This window comes from Aquarana catesbeiana, linkage group LG04 (genome assembly GCF_042186555.1).
Source record: "Aquarana catesbeiana isolate 2022-GZ linkage group LG04, ASM4218655v1, whole genome shotgun sequence".
Taxonomy (NCBI): Eukaryota; Metazoa; Chordata; class Amphibia; order Anura; family Ranidae; genus Aquarana; species Aquarana catesbeiana.
Genome location: NC_133327.1, coordinates 517,262,297 through 517,286,252, shown reverse-complemented (window position 1 = coordinate 517,286,252; position 23,956 = coordinate 517,262,297). Strand labels below are relative to the sequence as shown.

At 43.3% G+C, this 23,956-nt stretch overlaps 1 protein-coding gene and 1 pseudogene across 2 annotated transcripts in view; both read left to right on the top strand.

Moving 5' to 3' along the window:
• Positions 1 to 23,956, top strand: part of TTC13 (tetratricopeptide repeat domain 13) — a 194,392-nt gene that overhangs the window by 39,277 nt on the left and 131,159 nt on the right. The window lies entirely within an intron of this gene.
• LOC141141663 (5S ribosomal RNA) lies at positions 22,730 to 22,848 on the top strand (annotated as a pseudogene).

The following is a 23,956-nucleotide window of genomic DNA, read 5'->3' as shown; positions in this document are numbered from 1 at the left end:
GTTACTGCTCTGTGCAATATCGTTGCACAGAAGTATAATCTTCTATTAAAAAGAAAACCAATTAAAAATAAGAAAATATCACTTCTACCACTTCAGCCCCAGAAGGTTCACCCCCCTTCCTAACAAAGGCCATTTCTTTATCGTACATCATGGGACACAGAGCCTTAAGTAATTACTTAATGGATTATGGGCCACCTTCAGGTGTTGACACTGGTGTACCCAATACAGGAAGTTGACTCCCCTATATAACTCCTCCTCCTTCCAGGAGTACCTCAGTTTTTTCGCCAGTGTCTAAGGTGTTGGGGGTGTCCTACAGGTTGTGTCTCCCTCCCCTCAAGTAGCATTGTTATGGGATGTACCATTAAGTAATTACTTAAGGCTCTGTGTGCCATGATGTACAATAAAGAAAATAGGATTTTTATAACAGCTTACCTGTTAATTCATTTTCTTGGAGTACATTATGGGACACATAGGTCCCACCCCTCTTTTTATGGGGTTTAAGTATATTGCTTGGCTACAAAAACTGAGGTACTCCTGGAAGGAGGAGGGGTTATATAGCGGAGTCAACTTCCTGTTTTGGGTATACCAGTGTCAACACCTGAAGGTGGCCCATAACCCATTAAGTAATTACTTAAGGCTCTGTGTCCCATAATGTACTCAAAGAAAATGATTTTACAGGTAAGCTGTCATAAAAATCCTATTTTTTTTGTAATACGGCACTGCGTTATTTTAACTGACAATTGCGTAGTCGCGCGACGCTATACCCAAATAGAATTGATATCCTTTTTTCCCCCACAAATAGAGCTTTCTTTTGCTGCTATTTGATCACCTGCGGTTTTTATTTTATGTGCTACAAAACAAAAAAAAACTAATCATCATTTTGAAAAAAAAAAAAAACGTTTTTTACTTTCTGCTATAAAACGCACCCCCAAAAAAATGAAAAAAAAAAAAAACAAACAAATTTCTTCATCAATTTAGACCAATATGTATTCTGCTACATGTTTTTGGTAAAAAAAAATCCCAATAAGCGTACATTGATTGGTTTGTGCAAAAGTTTTATTTATTTATTTATTTTGGTTTAGTGGCACTCCAATGTTGCGGCGGACAAATCAGACACCTAGCTGACACCTTACTTTTTGGGGGCCAGACACTAATACAGTGATCAGTGGATTTTTTTTTTTTTTAAGCACTGTACTAATGACACTGGCAGGGAAAGGGTTAACATCCAGGGCGATCAAAGGGTTAAATGTGTCCCGCGGGAGTGCTTTCTAACTGTGTGGGGGATGCTTTGACTGGGGGAAAATCGGAGATCCGTGTTTCTGCTCAGAGATCTAAAGATCTAAGATCTAAATTATTCCCTCTGGCAGAACAGCGATTTGGCCTTGTTTACATAGGCAGACCGCTGTTCTGCCTCTCCTCAGTCTGATCGGCAGGTCCTGTTGGACATCATGTCTGCCGGAACTGCTGATTGGCTCCCGCTGTGTCCAATCACAGCGGGAGTGGGTTGCCAACAGTGCACGCCCTAGACCCTGTGCAAGAAATCGCGTATGGGTATGATTTCGCGCAGGAGAGCCATCCTGCCACAGTATATCTGCGTAGGGCTGTCCTAAAGTGGTTAAAGCGAAGCGCCACCAAAAAGGGGAAATTCCACTTTAAGACATCCTCCTATGCCCAACTTGGCATGTAATGTTGAAGGAGGAGGGCAGGGACCTAGATTTGACAGGTATCTGCTCCCACTTCCTTTCAGGAGCAGGTACCTATCAAAGCCTGATTTTCCCACCTTTCCCACCGTCTTCTGGGACACATCACAGGTCCCAGAAGACTGCAGGACCATTCCAAATGTGCAGTGTGACTCGCACATGTGCAGTTGGAAGCCGAAAGTCTTAAAGCCGGGTGCCCAGTTAGGTTGTCGGTGCCGGAAACCCCTAGGCAAATGAAGAAGTAGCCTGGGTGAGGACAGCACTGAATTGTTGGACGGGTAAGTGTCCTTTTACTAAAAGTCAGCAGCTACAGGATTTGTAGCTGCTGCCGTTTATTTTTATTAATTTTTTTACAGACTGGACAACCGCTTTTAAGGCAACCCATTCTAAGGAACTAACCTTATAGTGCAGTTTCTTCAGTGCTTTACAGTTTTCAGGAAGCCTAAGTGTTAACATTTGATGTACATCATTGCTGCTGAGGGTTATCCTGAATTAATACAGTGTTAGGTTAGAGATCGCATTTGCAGATTCATAAATATTTCTTTTTATTCAACACATTTGTAGACCGTTTACATTTTTTCTTTTTATTGAAGATTTCCTGCTGCTGTGAAGTTTGACTGCTCTGCGGATAGCTATGACTACACTTCCATATATAGAAGTAACCTGCTAAAGAGCAGACCAGGTCACTTCACTTTGTGTATTTCTCCTGTATTCTGAACACTGTCATAAATTGCTCTGCTGATGATATACGCTGGCTCTGGATTTTGTTACAAACAATACAGTTTGCGTTTTTGCTATACTACATGGGAATAGGAAGAAGTTATTACCCTTCTTGACACCAGCGGACACATCTTAATAAAGGAAAGAATGGCTGCTTAACATAATATGTGAAATATACATTGGCAAACCCAGTGACATTCTAAACTGGATACACCTTTTCTGGAAGTGTCTGAAAGTAAATTTTACTTATAGACAAACAGGAGTATTGTATATCCCAGTTTTTCTCAACCTTTTTTCAGTCAAGGCACCCTTTAAAAATGGACAGTCTTGAGGCACCCCATTCTAAAATGCAAAAACTATTCTAATAGTTTTACATAATGCAACAACATCCACGCATGTAGGACACCCAACGTTTAGAGGTGTTTTATTCTTCCAAAGCAAATTCACTTTTGCAAACTGGTACTGACTAGTATTTCAATGTTTCTCTAAATGTTACTCAGCTAATGTCACCCCAACGCTGACAGAGAGGGGCAGGGGGCGGTCAAACAAGGATGCTATGCAGGCCTCCTTTAATGATTATGCCAATGGTTGTTAGGGCTTTGGCAGCTAGAAGCTTGTAATGGTGCACAATGAAAACCTGTGGCTTCCTGTAACTATAAGGCCCCTTTCACACTTGTGCGATTCCAAAGTTGCGCGATTTTATGGCTGCAATTTTGCTGCGATTTTACTGCGATTTGGGAGCGGTACTACTTTGTACGACTTTGCCACAACTTTGGCATTAACCATTCTCAGCTTGTGCTTACAAAGTCGTACTGAAATTGTGTCTATATTATTCAGGTACGATTTGCATGCTACTTGAGGGTTTAACATTGAGGTCTATGGAGTACAACTTGCATGGAAGTTGGACCAAAGTAGTGCAGGGACTACTTTGAAGTCAGCACGACTGTATCTTAACATTTCTTGTCTGTATCCCATCACTCCATGAGTCTCCTCATTGGTCGATGGGACTGCCTATCACATTAAGGCCCCTTTCACACAGTCATGTTCTTTGTTTAAGAAAAAAACTGATGAAAACGGATTCAGATTACATCAGTTAACACCGGTTTGCACATCCACCTTCAGTTCCGTTTATATTAGTTTTCACTTCAGTTTATATCAGTTTAGTTTACATCAATCAGTCTACATCCATTTTTTATGGCCCCTTTCACATGAAGAGTCAGATTTTCAGGTGGACCTGATTAGACGGTCCATTCACCCCTATGGACTGGCGGGTGTAAATGGTCCCCTGCTGATCCAGAGTCCGCCCTGTGTGAAAAGTGCCTTAATTGGCGCAGAAGCCAATCAGAGGTGACAGCTGTATAAACCAAAAATGTTTCTTGCCTAAACACGAACATAAACATGGCGGTTGTAAACAGACGACATCTGTTTACATCTGTTCTGTTTCAGCAAATCTGGAAGTTGGCAGTTCGGTTTAAAAAATAAATTAAACTGAACAGACGTGGATGTAAATGGATCATTATCTGCTTGTCCATAAAAACGGAATTGCTGTTTCGCATCTGTCAATAGATAGATGAAAAATGGACAGACGGAATGCCTGTGTGAAAGGGGCCCAAAGGATCAATAGGTGAGCTCAGAAAGCTGTATAGAATGAAGCTAAGCTCAACAGTTAAAGTAGAGATTTGATTTGCCATTATGAGAGGAGTCTCAATATAAATATGATAAATTATATGACAACCGTTGCACCAATACTGTCTTTTCCCTTGATATCATAACGATTACAAAGAGACACCGAATTGTGAAGTTGTAACTTTGTTTAGCAACATTTGCACCTAACTGAGCATGTCAGTCTTGGTGTACATGGGGATGACCTGTTGCCTCAGGCTGGAGTGCAGGTTCTCCTCAAGTACCCCCAACTGGGCATGTTTGCAGGTTTTCCTTTATCTTGCACAGGTGCTTTAAATCAGTCAGTGGCTTGGTATTTTGGACAGCTATTTTATCTAAGAGAAATTCCCAAAACTTGGCCTGTTGGGGGTGACTCGGTTAAATTGATGATAGGCAACTCCTATCCTCATATTGATTAGTGGTTCCAAATTAAAAATAACTACTGCAGTAGGGAACAGACACAAAAGATACGCTCAGCATCTTTCCAAATAACTGTTCTGATTTATTATGACGCAATTGAAGGTTTTTATGCACATGATTACGTAGGTATCACATTAATATTACAATTGTAGGTTTATCGTAACAAGGGGCGTTACATAGGCAGGCTAATTCTAATCAGGACTCGAAAGAATGTAAACATGTACTGAAAACATTATTAGTGCCGTGTGCACAGTAAGGGCAGTGTGCAATACATACAAAATAGAATACAATTATATACAGAACTTACAAATTTCCATTACAGGGGTACTTGAGGACAGGGTTGAGAACCAGTGATTTACACCCCCCGACATCGAATCTGCTAAAAACAGACAGATGGGGATCTTTTTCCCCATCCATTTAGCAGATTAGATTGGATGGCGGTGTACACGGACAGGTGGTTAGTTTATATCCGACCGCTCATAGGGGAGAGCAGGGCTGTGTCTGTGGACCAGATCCGCCACGTGTGAAAGGGGCCTAACGGAAGATACAGTTTTTGGAGGTGTGTTTTCACAGTGGTGGATTATAATGAAGAAAACTTACAATTACTGTTTTTCCTGTTAATTTTTAAGTTTACTGAATATTCTTAATACCTCTTTTTCTAATCTTTTAGACTTTATTCACTAATCTCTTGTATGTTATAGATTTGCACTATTTGCGCTCTTTGTAGATTAAGGCCCCTTTCACACTGGGGCGGTTTGCAGGCTTTATTGCGCTAAAAATAGCGCCTGCAAACCGCCCCTAAACAGCCTCCGCTGTTTGTTCAGTGTGAAAGCCCGAGGGCTTTCACACTGAAGCGTTGCGCTGGCAGGAGAAGAAAAAATCTCCTGCAAGCCGCATCTTTGGAGCGGTGTATTCACTGCTCCTAAACCGCTCCTGCCCATTGAAATCAATGGGACAGCGCGGCTATAGCCGCGCTATACGAGGGGTTTTAACTCTTTTTTGGCCGCCAGCGGGGGGTTAAAACTGCACCGCTAGTGGCCGAATACCGCGGTAAAACAGCGCTAAAAATAGCGCTGTTTTACCGCCGACGCCCCCTACCGCCCCAGTGTGAAAGGGGCCTTATAGTGTTGTTTTAAAAGGTATTTTGTACACATTTTCACAAAGCTGCATTTAGATCTTTATAAGGTTGATGGCGCAAAATTATATATTTATAAGAAAAGTTTAAAATATAGAAATTAGATTACCAAAAAACATTATAATTTTCCCTTTTCAAAGTAGTTCTAAAGGCATAAGGGTGTTTTGTGTTGTTGTGGTTTTTTTTTTTTTGTTTTGTTTTTTTTTACCTTAGTGCATTATGGGAAAAAACCTTCCAGTATTGGCTCCCCCTTAAATATTTACCTTGCTCCTTTTTCGATCCAGCTCTGTGCCCGAGAGCAGCATCACAGCTCCTTCTCACAGACAGCAGCAGGAGCCATTTGCTCCTGCTGCTGTTAAGTTTTAAGAAGAAGGAGCGGGGCTGATCTGCACTGTGTTTATCTATGGACACACACAGCCCTTCTCAGGATTGAAACTGCACGTCTGTTCCCATAGCAAGCGCTTGCTATGGGGGGCAGAAGCCAAGAGCACCAGCAGGAGACTCCAGATGTGGAGGTTTGGGATAACCTGAGCCGATAAGTAACTTTATTATTTTAAGAAAAAAAATAGATGCGCCTTTGCAACCGTTTTAACCTCTCTCCGACTGTCAGAAGTAAATTTATTGCTGGCGGGTGGCACCCCCAAGTACTGCAACATACCCGTACATCACATTGTACTTCCCGGTTTAGAGGTGGGTGTGTCCCCTGCTGAACTGTGCTGTGATTGAACCCAGCATGAGTCTGTCAGCAGTTTACAGCCAATCATTTTGCCAATCCCCGCACCAATCACAGCACAAAGATCTCTGTGTTTGTAAACGCAGGTTCTGGCTGGATTTCCCCCTGCTATCGGTTACCTTTCATAACTGAAAGCTAGGAGAGACCCAGCCAGATCTGTAAGTAAAAGCAACACTCATACACTTGTTATGCATACAGTTAACCAACCCCTTGATTTGCCTCTTGTCAACCAGCCAGTGTCATTAGTACAGTATTAATAATCACTGTATTTGTGTCACTAGTGATGTCAGTGTCCTCCCCAGCCAGTGTCTGTTGGCTGCAGATTGCTTGCCACACTATCAGTCGCAATATAAATTGCTGATCACCACCATTACTCGTATAGTGTCTGTACAGATCAGGTTCTTCATCACGATCAAACTTTACTAGTGTCGCCAAAAATGCTGTGTTAGGATCAGCCTTAAACACTGTCAGCACTTGCAACATGTAAAAGAATAAATTTCAGCCTAAATGTATGAAGAAATTTGATTTTATTGGATATGTTTTATGACAGAGTAGAATATATTGTTTTTTGTTTTAGCAAAATTTCCTGTCCTTTTTTTTTTTTTTTTTTTTTTTTTTTTTTTCGTTTTTATATAATAAGCAATAAAAAAAAAAAAAAAGTGATGATCAAACGCCACTAAAAGACATTTCTATTTGTGTGAAAACAGGATAGATATTTCATTTTGTACAGTGCTGCATGACCGAGCAATTGCCAGTTAAAGTAGCACAGTGCTGAATAGCAGAAACGGTCTGGTCGTGAAGGGGGTAAAACCTTCTGGAAGGCAACTGGTTAATCTAAGAAAACGAAACCTGGCAGGGTGCATTAACTCTCCTCAAAACTTATAAATAAAGGAAGATCTGTTTTCTAAAGAAAGGCACTGATGAATGTGATCTAGAAGTGAACTGTTAAGTGACAAATGTGGACTTTCCATTCACCATTCTGTTTTTTGTTTATCCCATAAAAACAATATAGCCTCGGCTTTGTCCCAACACTAGATGTTATGCAGGTGAACAAATACTGTACATACATTAATGCAAAAAAGGTCTCTGAGTGCTGCAGATTTCTTTCTGGCTCTTAAGAGACTGTTTTACACCCCTAATGTCCAAATGTTTCCTGTCAGTGTCTAGATGTTGTTGAAATAGCTGCATCCTGTCTCTTGCGGTAAAATGGGTGATTTCCCACTATCTCTTGTGTAATAATATGGTAGAGTATATTGGTTTACAGTATTTGCTTTTGCCATACACCCAGTTAGCTAGGCAGCTTAACAATCTCTAGAAATGTTTAAGTTGGCCACATGAATCTTTAAAGATCATCAGTTAGGCCCCTTTCATAGGAGCGGACCGATCGGGTCCTCCTGTCAGTTTTCCAGGTGGACCCAATCAAACTCTATTATATCCTATTGAGTAGCAGATGTAAACAGACATGGGTCCGTTTACACCTGCCGACATCCAGACCGATCCGCTAAAAAAAATGGATGGGGATCTGTTCCCCATCCACCTAGTGGATCGGATGGCAGTCGGGTGTAACGTCGGACAGGTCCATTTATATCCGACCGCGCATAGAGGAGAGCGGGCTGTGTCTGCTCTGCATGAGCAGACATGGACCAGCCATCCACCTGCTTAGCCAAAATCACTGGACTGATTCCCCGCTAAGCAGGCAGACTCCTGGCGGAGTCTACCCCGTGTGAAAGAGGCCTTATTCAGTAAAGCAGAGTTTTAGATTAGGTAATGAGAATAATTTTGACTATGCTCTTTGAAGTCTGTTTTATTTGATTTTGGCTTCTAATTTTTTTAAGTTCTTGGGCCCCTTTCAAATGGGCATTCCATTTGCTTTGTCCAGTTGGTCACTTTTTTGTTTGTTTGTTAGAAAATTTTCTAACGAATTTAGAATTTTTGGAACGATTAGATTTCATATTGATCAACCGATCCAAATTCATTTTGAAGAATAGCTGGTTGCTAAGGAGCAGGCTGGTATACTGGCCATCACGTCCTTTTACAACCAATGACTCCAACTGATAAGCTGATTGTAAACAAAACAATTGCCAGCAATTAAAAAGTCTGTAAGCTGCGTGGTCGTCCTGGTATGGTTCAAGATTGGGGGTTCAGGCTTGTTTAAGGGTCTAGTATGAGATTTGGAGGTAACCCCTCTAACAGCTGATGTGACATTGGTTTTTAGGACGCCGTAGTCATCCATTTAGGTCCTCTTCCGTTTTTGTAACACAAGAAATGTAGGGCTTTCCATATAAAAATGTTTCCCTTTATTTTGTAAATTGCTGTTGGCGCTATACAAATCCTTTAGAATATTAATAATCATAATAACCATAATTATTGTAATACAGAGCATTTGGGGTTTTCTAAAGAGAAAGAAACAATGGCTCCCATAGACATTACAGGGCAGGGATTCACTACAATGGCTCATTTGGCTATTTGTGTAATTTGAGCTTAAAATATTCAACTGTGAACCAGTGTTCTGTTAGATTAGCGAACCCGTCCGATCAGCGAACGGAAGTGACATTCCGTGTCAGCTGACTGACCAAAAATACTTGCTGCACATGCGATGCACCGCTAGCAGGTTTGCTAATCTGACAGAAGTCTTGAATACTACCCAGCCAAGTCTTGAATTTCACACTCGTAGGAATAAAGTGAGCATGCGGGTTTGCTACTCCTGAGTGAATGCTGTGACCGAGTGAGGGTGTCCAAAAAGTCAGTTGGCGCTGAACAGTACGGGGTGTACCAAGATGGCTGTTGCCACCTTCTGACTGCAGGCTTTCAAAATTTAACATCAAAACAGTCTCACGGTTTCGAAATCCTGTATGTTAGCATATATGCTCACGTTATTGCTATGAGTGTGAAATTCGAGACTTGGTGTAAAAAGATGTCCCCTGCTGCCTTCTGACTGCAGGTGTTCTGTCAGATTAGCAAACCTGCTAACGGTGGAACACATGCGCAGTGAACGTTTTTGGTCAGTAAGCTGATGGAACGTCACTTCCATGCGCTGACCTGACGGGTTCGCTAATCTGACAGAACACCGGTTATTTATTTTTTTTGACAAAGCGGTTAAAGTGACTTTATCACCTCTACTGTCATAAATTCCTCTCACGGCTTGTCAGCAATAATGTAATTTGAGCCATGCATGTGCATGCTCAGACCACATTTGCAGCATCCACTCTTTGTCGTGATGAAGCGACTCCTGTATGCACACACCGGAGTGTTGTCATTGTGGCCTAGCCATTTGAGCAGCCGGAGAGAGCAAACTCTGAAGGAACACTGCGTAGATGGAACCACTTGGGACCAGCTGGAGCAGTGCCCGCGCAGCACTGAAGGGCTGGTTTTATGGCTAGGTCTGCCATACTATAATCTGCTAACATGCGGTGCATACTAGCACATTATTGCATAAACCTACTGGGTTTTATTAAAAAAAAAAAAAAAAAGGCCACTTCCTTCCAAGTCACCAGTGTAAAGCCTAGTACACACCAGTAGTTTTTTTATTTATTTTCGCTCAACCCAGCATGGCTGAACGAAAAAAAAACTGACTAACCATGCATAGTTAGTACAGTGTTTTCCACTGCTGTGATATTGTGTTCTGACAGGGGGATGCCCCCCCTGCCAGAACACTCCAGTCAGCGCTCTCAGCCATTGGCTGAGCGTGCTGATCGGAAACTGATCGGCAGACCTTTTTCGCTCATGTTCTATCGACATGTCGGACTGGCTGCAGTACACACAGGCAGAATGTCGTCCAGTTGCAATTGAACTGGCCTATGCTGCCCAACATTTTCCCGTGTGTACTAGGCTTTAGAATTTGCTAGGCTCTAGATTGTTCTGCACCCATAGTGCCGAGGAAGGGCAACCAGCATTAGGGTGTTCTTGTGCAACTTGCATGCTCCTCCATAAGGAGCAAGTAAGTGTTTGTTTTTTACTTTTTTTAATTTCCTTTTATAATGAACTAGTTAAAAAATGTTACCCCAACGTTTCATATTCCTGATTAGTACGAAAAAGTATCCTGTTCTCTTTGTGCGAAATACCTGGTATTCCTGCCAGGCGCTCTGCTTTCCTATCAAAAACTGACCACACTAGACACCAGTGTGGTCAGTTTTCTAGCTGTGCCTCGGAACTGAAAACTCTGCCTGCCCTCCTCCAATGATTTTTTTTTTTTACTTTAAATAATCTTTATTCATATCCATATAAAATACATCTTATTACAAGATGTATAAAAATCCAACCAAAAAGAGAAATACATGAAAATAAAGAATAGACATCATAAAACATTGCGAGACATATATATATATATATATATATATATATATATATATATATATATATACGCCCCGCAGAGGGTTCGTTTCAAATTTTATCCCCCCCCCCCTCCTCACCCTCCCACTTTACCCTAATACCTAAGCCGGGGACCAAGCCCTTTCTTTAACATATTGATTGCACGCTCATTTTAACTCTTATCTTGGGGTCTTCACAGTTCTATTTCCCCTTCTTATATCTTTTACTAGATGGGGTGATCCAGTTTCATTAACCATGGCTTCCAGATTTTTTTAAACTCCTTTATATTACCCCCCCTCACGTATACTACTTTTTCATTCCCTATAGTTTCTACCACTGTCCTAAACCAATCATCTACTGACGGGGGTTTCTCAGCCTGCCATCTTTTTGCTATTACCTTCCTTGCCTGAAAGATTTAGGTTAAAGATCTTATTTATAGTCTCTATAACTTCCGACCAATAGCGAAATAGTTTGGGCCATTTCCATAGCGTATGCAACAAGTCCCCTGTGTTCTGACACCAGGGGCAGTTAGCATTTGCCCTTCTCACAAATTTAAACAGTCTTTTAGGGGTGTAATACGCCCTATGTAGAAGCATTAAATGTGAGAGTTTCTGAGCAGGTGAGACCGAGACCTGGTAACCCCCCTCCAGTATCGCTTTCCATTGGTTATCTGATATTCTACCCAGGTCCCTTTCCCAGCCCCTTCTACATTTAAGTTTTTCCGGCACCTCCCTACTGTTTTTACAGATATATTGATAAAATTCTGCTATAAGGCCTCTTGATCCCTCCGTGCTCTCTATTCTTTGAGGAATGGAAGAAGAACACCAGTTCGGGCCTTGTTCCCCAAATTGGGCCTGCAGTGCATGTCTGATTTGTAGGTAATTAAAATATGACTGACTCGGGACACCATATTCCTCCTTTTAAAGAGGCAAATGTTTTTAAGGTATTTCCATTATATAATTGAGCCAATTTAACAATCTCCTCCAATGATTGGACTTGTCCTTACATGCCTCCTCTACACAGCCATTTACTGTGAAGTTCAGTGTGCTGCTGTTTCTTCTCCCCCAGGTCCCTGAGTTCCTTATGCGAACAGAAAGTATGTGATTACTTAATTACTTAAAAATAAAAAGGGGGGGGGGGTTATTTTATAATGTTTTGTTTTTTGTTTTTATATCTATATAAAAATGTTTTGCCTTTTTAATTTTCTATTTTAAACTGAATGGCTTGTTTTGTAAGGTTAGAAATGTGAAGGCTGAAAAAAAAAAATGTACTTTTACAATGATAAATAATATATGTATGACATGGTATTCATTTTAAACTACATAATGTGAAGACCTTAATAAAAGATTTCTTTATATAAAGTCTTAAATTATCGTGAGTTCTCGAAGCTGAAGACTAGCAAACCCTTGCTGTCAACACAGCTATCTCAGAGCAATTCTGATTCTGGCATTACAGACATATCCATGTAGGATTTTTCCTGTTCACCATCTACAAACAGTAGCAGCCCTGAGGAAGGGGGGAATCCCCCCCCAACTTGACCATCTTTTGCTTCTTTCAATAAAAATTTTATAAATTACACCCTTTTTCGCATTCCATTGGATATTGGGCGCTCTCTCCTCTCCTACCAATTTAATACATGTGGAAACGACCTCAAGGTCGTACACATAGGCTGCAGCCCAGGCCCTTAAAAAAAGAGCTCACCATCTCCTTTCAGGTGTAATGGAGCAGAAAGCATCGGTAGAGAACTCTTCCATCCTACTCCCACCATCACCTAACCAGCGACTTACAACCAACTGAGTCAGTCCAGTGCGATCTCCAACCCTACAGATGCGAAAATTCTGGAATGCAAATCAAGTAAAATTGTACTTCTGCAGTTTTCAAACAAGAGAAATATGCATTTATGCATTTCTGCCACTAGGGGCGCTGCACAAGGAAAGGCTCTAGTTTAGTTTGCTTGTAGCCTCCATCTTGTACCTGTTACAGTTGGGTGATTGTTGGGATACAGTAGATTATATGAAAATTTGAAAAAGGGAGGGATTGGTATGTGTATAGCAAACACAAAACATTTAGTCTGTCCGATCCGGAATATCAGACAAAGACAAGAACCTAGTGCACAAGGCACGGTAAACCCCTAGTGTATCTATTATAGGCAGATCAAGTATGTAGGTAAAAAATAGTATATTTTATTTAGTTACATATAAACTTAGATAAATATAAGAACAATAGTGACATCATGTAAAAACAAGATACATAGTACCCAAATGTCGCAACTGTATGTGAACCAAACTGCCCTTTCAAAGATAAGTGGGCTAGTGGTCATTCATACTGGCATAGACACCTTACATGATAGGAACAAAATACAATCCTTCTTGAGAGGTTTTTTATGTCCAATGGGTATGAGAATTCTATAATGTAAATGAAAAAATATACATTATTAGTATTATATTAACAGTTTACTAAACATTAAAAAAATAAGGGATATGCACATACAGATCTTGTCGTATATAGTGAAGATAATACAGCTGTACTTATAGAATCGCAAATTCAAATGCAGCATATGTTTAAAAAATGGAAGATGGGAATGGTAGTGGATCCTACAGGCCGGAAGCAAGCAAAATTTGACCCCTGGAGTGGAAACTGCTTCACTAAAAGGACCCCTAGCATTGGGGCATAAAGCTCCTGCTACTTATGGGCCAGCAGTAGGGCTGGGGAAAAAAATCAATTTAAATCTTGAATCAAGTTGAGAGGTCAAATCGATTCAAAATTTAAGCAAATCGATTTTTTTTTAGATTTTTTTTTTTTTTTTTTTCCACCGCGCCGGTCCTGAGGCGCTGCGGGCATGAGTTTTTAGGCGAGGCCGCGGCTTCGGCCTAGTCCGCGAGGCCGGAAGCCGCGGCCTCTCCTAAAAGCTCATGCCCGCAGCGCCTCAGGACCGGCGCGGTTTCCAAAGAAAAAAAAAAACTCGATTCGAATCGTGAATCAAGTTTTTTTTTTAAGAGAATCGAAGATTTTTTTTTTTTTTAAAGAAAATCTCCCAGCCCTAGCCAGCAGTCAAAGGTGTAATCTTATTCCTGAAGGTGCAGAGATTGTTGTATACTCAACTGTGTAAATAAACAAAAAGGTATGAATTAGAATTTCTAGAGATGAATTCAGATATTAAAGGTAGCTGTTTGGACTTGGCCACCTATAGTCCGTGGCAGTCCGCACAAATGTGTTCTGCAAGAAAGGTGCTAAAATCAACATGCCTTTGAAATACTTATATGGCCGCCTAAAGACATCCACCACGCAACTCCTCGGCATTTCAAGTGATTGCCTGGGGTGCAGGTAGATAAGGCTGTGTCCAGGAGTGATTGACCAGTTGCAATAATGATTGCGATAGAAGACAGCTGGGCACACGAAGATTCACGTCATATGTGAATACAGTCACGCACGTTCGCACGCATGCGCGGAACGTTCCGGTGCACAGCCAGCTTATTTAAGCTGTGTATTCCACGCATGCAGTGCTTCCAGAAGGCAGCTGTGGGACACAGAGCAGGCTCTGAACCAGGCATTTGGAGCGGTTCATTTCTCCTTACCCAGGTCACGTGAGTTACCAGGTGTTGCTTGGCAGGCTAAGGTGCTTAGCGGTATTGTTGCATAGGGGCTTTGTGAGCCCTATTAAAGGCTCTCTCTTCTGAGGTGTGTTAATACTACACCCAGGTACTCCCTTTTTTGTGGCTTGTAAATGTCTTCAAAAAAAGAGGAGCGGGATTAACACTACAGGGAAGGGCACACCTATGTCGTCAGCTCCTGATGAACCTAGTCGCAACTCTAGTGTTGTATCCCCTGAAAGACCAAAGGCTTCCGGGCAATCTGACCTGCTGCACCTATCTGGTATGGTGCCTACAGTCAACGCTACTGCTTCACCATTTATCATCAAGGAAGAACTGTCCTCAGCCCTAGCCGGGTTAGAGCACAGGATTGCTGGCATGATTGCCTCCATCCCGCAGGATGGCAAGAAGCATGACAGATCCCCCTCCCCTGAGCCTCCTAGTTTGGAGCAGGAATGGGTTGAGGATGGGGAAGAGCTAAAAGCTCAGGATTCTGTGGGGGGCCTGGCGGATGAGTCTGCTTCTGAGCAATCTGGACAAGAAGATATCCAGTTGGTGTCTGCTTCTCAGTTGCAGAGGGTTTTGATCCAGACTTTTACCGAGATGGTTCGTTCTGCCTTTAAATTGCCTCTTGCAGAGGTTACTGAGCCCCCCTGGTCCTCTTTGGGGTCCCTGAGGCCTCTTCAGGCCGCACAGGCTTTCCCCTTACATCCACTGTTGAAACAGGTGGTGTATGCTGATTGGGAGCATCCTGACAGGATTTCTGTTCCTCTGAAGATGTTTTCCCTTTTTATATCCCATGGATGAAAAGTTCATTAAGAAGTGGAGCATGCCAGCAGTAGATGCAGCAATCTCTTCCTTAAACAAGAACTTAAAGTGGTTGTACACCCTGTGTAAACCTCCAGGGTTTAGGAGATATTTACAGTAAAGCTAAGCGCAGATGTCTACGGCGCATGCGCACTTTAGAAAGGGCAGATCGTGCCGTGCCTGACGCGGGAGTGACGTCACGCGACTCTGGCCAGTCACAGAGCCGGAGTTCGCGGCCCAGGAAGGAAGAGGGGTGAAGATGGACGCTCGCTGCTAATGGGGACAGCGGTGACATTGCAGGCTTCGGTTTCAGGTAAGTGACACATAATGGGCTACTATGCGATGCATAGTGCAAAATAATGGAAGAGTTTCCCCAGGGGGTTTTTTAGCAACAAAGTATTTCTGAAGCCGTATTTGTAAAAAATATTAAATTCTAACACGAAATAAATTACATTTGTACAATCAATATTGAATAAAATTTCTGGTTGGCGACACAGACAACAACAAAAAACCATCAGTCATGGCATGACTGATGGTTTTTTGTTGTCTGTGTCGCCAACCAGAAATTTTATTCAATATTGATTGTACAAATGTAATTTCTTACAAATACCGTTTGGAAATACTTTGCTGCTAAAAATCCCCCTGGGGAAACTCTTTCATTATTTTGCAAATTTTTTTTTTTTTTTGGGGTGCGCAGCTGTGTCAACTCATGCATGTGTTTTTCCACTTTGCTATGCGATGCATAGTAGCCCATTATGCTTTACCTTTGCAGGGAAATAAAGAGGAAGTAAAAAGCATCAGGGTTTACTTCCTCTTTAACTTGTCTGGTGGATAATGCACAGGGCTTGAAAGACCCTATTGACAAGAAACTGGAGTCATTATTAAAGGCTTCCTTTTCTTTGGCCTATTCAGCCAGCTGTTGCAGCAATTGGTATCTGCCAGTCTGTAAAGGATCAGGTCAGACGGCCTGACAGGCCTAACCAGGAGGATGATCTTGCTGAAAATAAGATAGATATTCCTCGAGAGCTGTGTTTTGCTGTTGATGCTTTAAAGGATTCAGTACAGCAGGTTTCTCGTTTGGCTCTCTTGTCTGTACATATGCGCAGACTTTTGTGGCTTAAGAACTGGTCAGCCAAGCTTTCTTGTAAGAAGATATTGGCAGGTTTCCCCTTTCATTGGGGAACGTTTGATTTGGACAAATATCCAAAAGATTTCTGGAGGGAAGAGCTCTCTACTTCCTGTATAGAAGCACCAGGCATCCCCCGATTTAAAACCTCAGGGACTGCTTCCTCAGGTGTGTCAGTGCCACGGTAGTACCGCTGCTAACAGGGCGCTAGAGCCAGGGGCAAGCCGCAAGGCCTGGGCCAGAAAAATCCCTGGGTCCAAAGCTCTTCTAAACCCGGCACCAAGCCCTTCCATTTGGAAAACAGTGGTTCAGGACGAGTGGGTCACCTCGACTATATATCCCGCGGTTACAAGCTGAGTTACGGGGGGTTCCCCCTCTAAAAGTTTTTAAGATCCAGTGTTCCCTCGGATCCTCCAAAAAGAAACTTGCTGTTTCAGGCACTACATCATTTAGTGCATCAAGGAGTTATTGCACAGGTTCCTGTATCCAAAAGGGGCGCAGGGTTCTATTTGAACCTGTTTACGGTTCAAAAACCAAACAGGGACACAAGGCCCATTTTGGATCTAAGATCCCTGAACCAGTATCTACTAATCCAGTCCTTTCGGATGGAGTCAGTCTGCTCAGTTGTAGCCTCACTCCAGATGGGAGACTTTCTAGTCTCCATCGATTTTATAAAGGATTCGTATTTACACATACCTATCTTTCAGCCTCATCAGAGGTTCCTGCCTTTGCAGTAGAGGAACATGATTTTCAGTTTGTGGCTCTACCCTTCGGGCTTGCCACAGCTCCCTGGGTGTTCACAAAGGTCCTAGCACCAGTACTGGGTCTTTTAAGGGCCCAAGGGATCTTGATGCTCGGGTATATGGACGACCTCCTGCTCAGAGATCACTCACTACAGGCTCTAGAACAGAGTATAACCTGCACAGTGCGGTATTTGGAATTTTTGCCAACCGTAAAGATCTGTGCCCTGAAGTATCAAGTGTGTCCGATAAGGGGCACCAGACAACCCTCCATTCGGCTCTGTATGAGTCTTCTGGGAAGGATGATGCCCTATGCCCAGTTCCATTCCAGACCGATAATACAAGACATCTTGTTGGCTTGGAAGGAGAGGACAATCCCTGGATTATCCAATGTTCTTCTCTCCTCGGGCACATTTAAGCCTAAACTGGTGGTTGCAGGATCAGAACTTGTGAAAGGGAAGATCCTTCCTCATGGTAACTTGGAGAGTACTGACCACAGATGCCAGCCCTTCAGGCTGGGGAGCGACTCTAGAGGGGCTCACAGCTTAGGGGAAATGGTCAAGGACAAAACAGATCCTGCCCTTCAATGTCCTGGAGTTACGGGCAGTAGTGTGTCCCTACGGTCCTGGACTGTGGGGCTTCAGGACTGCCCTATCGGGGTTCAGTCCAACAATGCCACTGCAGTGGCCTATATAAACCACCAAGGCAGTACCAGGAGTCGTTCAGCTCTGAAGGAGGTGAACCACATACTAGCCTGGGCAAAGGGACATGTCCCGATTCTATCAGCAGTCCATATCCCGGGAGTATAGAAATGGAAGGCAGATTATCTCAGCCGCCAGCAGATCTACCTGGGGGGAATGCTCCCTACACCCAGGGGTGTTCCAGGAAAATTGCCAGCGTTGGGGATGGCCAGAGGTTGACCTATTTGGCATCCAGGTTCAACAACAAGCTACAGCAGTTTGTGTCCCGAACAAGGGATCCTCTGGCAATTGGAGCAGGTGCTCTGGTAGTTTCATGGAGCCAGTACTCCCTGGTTTATGCTTTTTCCCCCGATCCCTCTCCTTCCACATTTGTTGAGCAGGATTCAGAGAGGGGGTTCCAGTCATTGTGGTGGCACCAGCCTGGCCCAGAAGGCACTGGTTCCCGGAGATTGTTAGATTGACAATAGACGGGCCATGGACACTTACACGTCGACCCGATCTACTGTCTCAAGATCCTATATTCCACCCCAATTTACAGTCTCTAAATTTGACAGCATGGCTATTGAAGCCAGGGTGTTGAAGGATCATGGCATCTCGGGACCAGTGGTGTTTACCCTAGTGAATGCTATAAAAGCTGTCACTAGGAAGATCTATCATAAGGTCTGGAAGACTTATATTGCTTGATGTGAAGCCAGAAAATGGCATCCTCGGAAAAATACATGATTGGGAGAATTCTCTTTTTTTTCTACAGTCAGCTGTGGAAATCCGATTGTACTCAAAGCCAGTCAGGTCAGATTTCGGCCCTCTCGGTATTCTTCCAAAGACCTTTGGCCTCCCATTCGCTGGTCCAAAGCTTTATGCAGGGGGCAACTCGTTTGCTTCCCCCCCATTAGGGTCACCTATGTGTCCTTGGGACTTGAACTTGGTGCTGTCTGTGTTACAGAAACAACCATTTCAGCATATCAAGGAAATTCCATTAGACTTGCTGTCACGCAAGCTGGCCTTCCTGATGGCCATCACCTCGGCTAGAAGGGTGTCAGAGTTGGCAGCCCTTTCATGCAGGGGACCATACTTGATCCTTCACCACAACAGGGTCGTGTTACGACCTGTTATCATCCTTTTTCCCAAAAGTGGTGTCAGCCTTTCATTTAAATCAGGACATTATTTTGCCTTCTTTTCTTTATTTGTACATCACGGGACACAGAGCCATAGTAATTACTATGTAGGTTATAGTCCACCTTCAGGTGCTGGGCACTGGCGCACCCTAAATAGGAAGTTGCCTCCCTATATAACTCCTCCCATACTGGGAGTGTCATTTTTTTTCGCCAGTGTCTAAGGTGTTGGTCACGAGTAAAGATGTGCTGTGCTGAGCTCCACTGGAGCAATCCTTGCTGGGGCTAGCTATGAAGCCGGATCCATTCAAAGTGTCTCTTTTGGGCCAAATTGAATGGTACCCGGGCCTTGTGTCCGAAGAAACGAGGTCTTTGCTTGTAAACGCTTCTCTTTTTAGAGAGCTGGACCCCGGGATCCAGTACTTTGGTATTTTAAGCCATAAAGTTTTACTGGCAGGGTGCTATTACAGGTCCAGGATTGTGGGTTCCCTGAGGATCCCCAGTTCCTGAAGGTTTGTTAACGGAACCCACCGTGAAGGGTGAAGATTGGGTCTGTTGGTTTTACCACAGAAAACCTTGCAGCGGGAAAGGTAAGTAAAGTTTTTCTAAGGAATTTTTAAATTTTCTTATGAAATATCTCCTTTAAAAGTAAATGTTGTCATGCCTAAGTGTCACCACTGGGGGCTGTATGGAGCACGCACCGTCTCATGCTTTCCTCAGAGATCACGCTGTGTCACAGAAGCAGCAGGCTTTTTTCCTCTGGCTAGCAGGCAGACCTCCGGTAAGTTTGGGGGGGTTTACTTCCACCAGACACCCCCCACCTGGGCTGAACTCTCCCCCTCTTCACGAGACTGAGCATTGAGGGAGTGCTAAAAAAAAGATTGGCAATGCCGTTTTCTTTCACCGCCTCTACACGGCGGCGGCTTTCAGGTCAGGTCTACTCCATGCCATCCCTCCCTCACACACAAGCCGACCCCTTCGGATCGGAGGCCCACGCTGGAAAACACTTTTTTTGAAAGAGAAAGGAGGGGGGGCGCGATGCGACGGAGGGAGCAAAGCTATACGCGGCGTTGGCGTCCTCCAATGCGGGAGTGTGTTTTACAAAAAAAAAACTCCATTTGTGCTAGCTGCAAAAATTGTCGGAGGGACACAAGAGCAAAGAAGGGCATGAAAGAGGATGGTGACACAGGCATTTACTATTTTCTCAGGCTGAGCATTAATAGCAGCTACAGTGGCTGACTATTACTCAAACAGTGGATGCGATTTCTTTTGGTACTACCTCTGCTTTGTGCATCGGGCTAAGGTTAGAAGGGGGGGTTGAAACACCCCTAAAAAAGAGCTAAAAGGGTCTCCCTCAAGCTCTGGAAAGCTTACTCATCTCTACAAATGGCATCCTCCCCTGAGAGGGGGTGGCCGGTCAGAGTGAGCATCGAGGCCATGAAATGTTTGCATTTGTTTTCAACACTGCAGCCCCTGTTTGTTATTAAAAAGATCTTTTTTCCTCAGCCAGGATAGGATTGAAAAAAAAAAGGTTAGTGGCTTTAATCGCATCCCAGTGTGGGTCAAAATGGGACAGGTTCTCTTCCATTACCCAGGACCCTCAAACTGAGGAACTAGGGGCAGGAGAAGATGAATTCCTTCAGGGGACCGTGGTGAGGCTGATGACTCCTCTTCTGAGGTATCAAATGCGGGAGGATCAGTGTTCACAATCTGTAGGATTGATGGTGCAATTTCTTGCTAAATAGTCCGCTCCACATTTATGTACCCTTAACTGATTGTTTGGGTTCGCTAAAGCCTCCTCAAGCTGTGCATGCCTTTCCTGTCCATTCATTGCTGGAAAAGTTTTTTTGTATCTGAGTGGATCACCCAGATAAGCATTTTATTCCCTCCTAAAAAGTTTTCACACTTTATCCTATGGTGGAAAAAATTCACTAAGTAGGGTATACCAGCAAATAACGCTGCTATATCCTCTGTGAATAAGAGTTTGACTTGTCCAGCAGACAATGCTCAAATGCTTAAGGATCCAACGGATAAAAAGTTGGAATTCCTATTAAAAAAAAAACAACAAAAAAAACTTTTTCCTCTGGCAGATTGATTGTCTCAGCCTGCGCTGACATTAATTGAGTAATCATTGAGAGACCAGTTTAAACAGGTGTTCAAGGTTATCCTGCTCAGCAGGCCCAGGATCTGGCAGCTTTACGTTTGCAATAGTTGCTATGATTCTATCCTTCGGGCCTTGCACTCTTCGCTAAGCGCCATGCAAGAAGCTCCTGGCTCGTCTTCCTTTTTGCAGTGAAACAGCTAGTGGAAAAAGTACCCCCTTTGCCATTTAAGAAAAGGAGTAAATGTATTTTTCATTTTAAAGCTCCTTCTCCTATGCCAGGGGCATCAGACTCCAGGCAGTCACGACAGCTTCCGCTGTCAGGTTCAAAAGGTAATCCTTAGAGTTAACACCAGGGACAAATAAGGTCTTGGGGGAGGAAACCAATAAGATACTGAAGCCTCCTTATGAGGAGGCGCCCCGCTCGCTCGCATAGGGGGAATTCTTCTGCAGTTCTCAAGGATCTGACAGGAAGAGTGTCGAGACGAATGGGAGACTTCCTCAAAGCTCCAAGGTACAAACTGGAGTTCTAAGAGTTCCCGTCTCCTTGTTTTCTCAGATCAAACGTTCCTAAGGATCCAGAGAAAAAAGTCTTTCTTTCAAGCATTGGACCATCTTTTGGCAAAAAGTGATCATGGTGGTCCCCATGTAAGAGCAGAGGTTGGGGTTTGGTTCAAACCTCTTTTTCGCGGTGCCAAATCCGAATAGACATTCTGGATCTCAAAAATCTAAATTCAATTCCTGAATATAACCACTCTTTTTTCGCATGGAGTCAATCCAATCCGCTATCTCCTTCCTACAAGGAGGGGAACTTCTGGCGTCAATCGACATCAAAGATGCATACCTCCATAGGCCTATTTCCTCGCTCACTAGTAATATCTCCCTTTCAAGGTGGAAAATCTTAATTTTCAGTGTGTAGCTCTGCTTTTTGGTCTAGCTAAAGCACCTTGAGTGTTTTCAAAGGTTCTGGCCCCTCTTCTAGCCAGATTAAGGGCCCAAGGTATAACAATTATGGTTTACCTAGACAATCTGTTCTTCATAGACCAGTCGGTAGCCCGCTTAGACCAAAGTATGTATATCAGGGTGGGGCGAGCGTGAAAATACCATCCCTTCTATAGAGGCACCATCCCGTAAATATATGCAAATGTGTTCCTAAAAAGGTAATAGAACTGAATGGGACTTTAATTGTGCCTCTAAGAAGTATAAATAGATGAAAAACAATTCATGAGAAAATTATTTTATTTTATTCAGTATAAAAACAGTTAATAATACATTACAGTTAATACGGTTGAAATGGATTCAGCGTGTGCAAGTCCCCGCCATAATTCTGTTAAAATCGGGGATCTGCACACCCTGAATCCATTTCAACCGTATTAACTGTAATGTATTAACTGTTTTTATACTAAATAAAATAATTTTTTTTCTCATTTATTGTTTTTCATCTATTTATACTTCTTAGAGGCACAATTAAAGTCCCATTCAGTTCTATTAACTTTTTAGGAACACATTTGCATAGACCAAAGTATGGTCACCACATTCAACTACCTGGAATATCTAGGTCAGATTCTCAACCTAGAAGAAATCTTCTTTAAAACCATGAAGAAGGCTAAAATACTTGGGTCTGATCATAGATACACCCAGAAAAGGGTATTCTTGCCCCAGGCAAAAATCAGCGCCATAAAGGAACTGATTCAGGTGGTCGAAGCAAGATGAATTCTTCTATTCAGCTTTGCATGAGGTTATTGGGAAAGATGGTGGCTTCATTCGAGGCCGTTCCTTATGCTCAGTTTCATTCCAGACTGCTGCAAAACAGTATACTATCGGCTTGGAAATAAGGGTTCAAGCTCTTGATTCCCAATGTGTCTGATTCCAAAGCCTACGGCCACATCACCCTGAAAGCGCCCGATCTCGTCGGATCTTGGAGGCTAAGCAGGGTCAGGCCTGGTTAGTGCCTGAATGGGAGACCGCCTGGAAATACCAGGTTCTGTAGGCTGGGTGTGCCTGGAGCCTCAGTTTATGGTTGATAACCAAAAATCTGCAAAGGGGAAAATCCTTCCTTCAGTTACCTGGAAAATGGTAACAACATATGCCAACCTTTTTTTTGAGTTGTGGAGCAGTCCTGGAAGAGGCAACTGTCCAAGAGAAGTGGCCCAGATCAGAAAGGGCCTTGCCCATTAACATTCTAAAAATTCAGGCAGAGCACTTGGTCCTGAGGGCCTGGACGTTCAGTTTATGGAATTGTCCTGCCAGGATTCAATCCGACAATGCCACAGCAATGGCCTATATTAATCACCAAGGGGGCGCAAGAAGTTGTGCGGCCCAGAGAAAGGTGAATCATATCCTATCTTGGGCAGAAAATAATGTACTTTGCCTAATAAATTGGAAGGCGGACTATTTGTGTCGCCAGCAGTTCTTCCCGGGAGAATGGTTCCTTCACCCCGATATCTTCCTGTCAATATTTCAAAGATGGGGGATCCCAGATGTAGATCTATTTGCGTCCAGGTTCAACAAAGAATTTGACAACTTTGTATCAAGAACAAATGATCCGCTAGCATGCGGAACAGATGCCTTGCTATTCCCGTGGAATCGGTTCTCACTGATTTATGCATTCCCTCCTATTCTGCCTGCGTCCACGACTTCTTCGCAGGAAGGGAAGTCGGTGGTTCTTATGGCCCCCAGCGGGGCCCAGGAATTCTTGGTATTCAGAGATCATAAAGCTGGCAGTAAGGGACCCATGGACCCTACCGCCACGGCCAGACCTTCTCTTGCAAGGTCCGGTATTCCATCCTTCTTTACAAACGCTAAATTTAACTGTTTGGCTATTGTGACCCACACTGAAGAAGCGTGGGCTGTCAGGTTCAGTGCTTTATACCTTGGTTAATGCAAGGGAGCCGGCCTCCATAATTATGTATTATAGAGTCTGGGAAGCATATGTCTCCTGGTGTGAAACCAGGGGTTGCACCCCAGGAAATAAGTCAAAGGTAGAATCCTTGACTTTCTGCAGATGGGGTGAGAAATAAAGCGGGCCTTGAGGGCTTTCTAAGGACAGGTCTCGGCCTTATTTCAACGACCACTTGCTTTGCATTCTCTGGTTTGTAATT